The sequence below is a fragment of the Marmota marmota genome, unplaced genomic scaffold, assembly GCF_001458135.2.
Source record: "Marmota marmota marmota unplaced genomic scaffold, marMar, whole genome shotgun sequence".
Lineage (NCBI taxonomy): Eukaryota > Metazoa > Chordata > Mammalia > Rodentia > Sciuridae > Marmota > Marmota marmota.
In genome coordinates, this window is record NW_026000229.1 from 10,256,542 (window position 1) to 10,258,799 (window position 2,258).

The following is a 2,258-nucleotide window of genomic DNA, read 5'->3' on the forward strand; positions in this document are numbered from 1 at the left end:
CCCTCCCTTCTTCCTTTTTTCCCTCCCTCCTTTTCTCCCTGCCTTTCTCCCTCCCTCTGTCCTTCCTTCCTTTTCTCCCTCCCTCCTGTTTTTCCTATCACTAGGGATTTAACCCTGGGGCTCTTTACTGTAGAGGTACATCCTTAGTCCTATTTTTTTTTCTTATGGGACCGGGACTTACTAAATTGTGAAGGTCTTGCTAAGTTGCTGAGGCTGTCCTTGAATCTGTGATCCTCCTGTCTCAACCTCCTGAGACACTGGGATCACAGGTGTAAGCCACTTCATACTTCATTTCTTATAGGGCATATATAGTGATATCTTAATTTCTCAATTTCAAAGAACAGTTTTGCTAAGTATAGGAGTCTTGGTTGCTCCCCCACCCCCACATTGCCTTCCCAACTCCAAAATTTCTGATTAGAAATCTGCTAATAATCTTATTAAGGATCCATTGAATGTAATGTATTTCTTTTTTGTTTTACCTTGCAGGATTTAATGCTTTTAGATTCTCTCTTTGTCTATAGCTTGTGAAAATGTGGTTATAATGTTTCTTGGTGTGAGTCTGACTTCATCTTTAAGTTTATTGAGTTTTTTGGCTGTTATATATTCATGTCTTTCATCAAATTTGGGACGTTTTCAGTCATTATTTCTTCAGATATTCTCTCTGCTCCTATTCCACCCCCATTCTTCTTGAATTACCTCAGTGCCTATGTTCATCTCTTTGCGGGTTTCTTATTATCAGCCTTTGTTTTCTTTAGTCTTTTTTCTTTTTGTTCCTCAGACTCTGTATTTTCCATTGTCCTAAGCTCGATGACTCTTTGTTTTGACTGCTCAAATCTGCCTTCAACTCTCTAGTTAATTTTTCATTTCACTATTATGTATTTGAGCTCCAGAATTTATTTTTAGTTTCTTTTTAGGTTTTGTCTTTACTAAATGTTCCATTTTGTTCATACATTGTTTTTCTGTCTTTTTCTAATGTGTCTCCTAGAAGATCATTTTCAGAGATAGTTTTTGTTGATATTTTTAGTGTCCATTTACCTCCACTCTCCCCCCATTTACCCCCCCTATTCTGGAGGTATATAAGTATATATATTGATTATATAAGTGACCCTGGGTAGTGTGATGTGTGCTTTATCCGCAATTCACCCACTCCCACCTTTCTGACCCCTCTGCCCATCCCCACATCCCTTTAACCCTTCTTGTGATCCACTTGACTCCATTCTCCCCCATTTTCCCTCCCCACTCTAATCAATAAATCTTGATTACTTCAGGTAATATTGATATTAATAATGAAGTTTGTTTTGTCACTGGAGTTGCTGTTGGTTGCTTTATTATTATGAGCTACTGGTGGAATAAATTAATTGATTCCCTGGAGGTGTTTTGGGTAGTTAAGTGACCCTGGGTTGTATGATGTGTGCTTGGTCATACTTTTCTTTTGTTGTGTGTGTGTGATTTTTGTTGTTGTTGTTGAAAAGTGAATATTTGGCTCTAATAATGTAACTAGCAACCAGATTCTCCTTTCTCCCAGACTTTGGTGTATTTGGGGTTTTTTTGTTTGTTGTATGCTGTCTCTGTGTCCAGATTCAGCCCACTTAAGATCTTATCAGGTGTTCCCTGTGCCTTTTCATGGACATGTAGAGTAACTTTCCAGTTTTCTGCCCATATATAATGGTTCCCATCTTTTAAATCTGAAGTTCCTTCAGATGGAGGGGAAAGGGACCTGCAATAATTTAAGAAGTATGGCAGTAGTCTCCTGCTTGTTTATTTTTACCTTTGTGATTAAAGCATTGGTCAGCAAACAGTTCCCTGATACTTGGAGGAAGAGTCCTTTTTGTCCACTCTGACTCTAGCATGCTGTTTGCAAGCTCTTACAAGAATGTGTACACAATTGCCTACCAGCACCTTAAGTAGCTCCTTCTATGCTGAGGTGAAATGACCAAAATTAATTAATTGAAATTTACCATGCAAGCCTTTCCCTGGAAATTGCAAGCTATCAATAGTATCCAGCAGAACACATTCCAAGATCCCCCAAGAGATACCTGACATCACAGACAGTACAAGTTTTGCTTTCCACAGTTTCAGTTACCCATAATCAGTCAAAACACAAAAATATTAAATAGAAAATTCTAGAAGTAAATAGTTGAAATGATGGAATCTCTTTTATTAATAGTATATTGTTATAAATTTTCCATGTTCTTATTTAATATATATATATATATATATATATATATATATATATATATATATATATATATATATAT

The 2,258-nt window shown here is 36.6% G+C and overlaps 1 protein-coding gene across 10 annotated transcripts in view; it reads left to right on the forward strand.

Annotated features, from left to right (window-relative positions):
* Myo9a (myosin IXA) overlaps window positions 1-2,258 on the forward strand; it is a 261,808-nt gene that overhangs the window by 145,690 nt on the left and 113,860 nt on the right. The gene's annotated exons all lie outside the window — the stretch shown is intronic.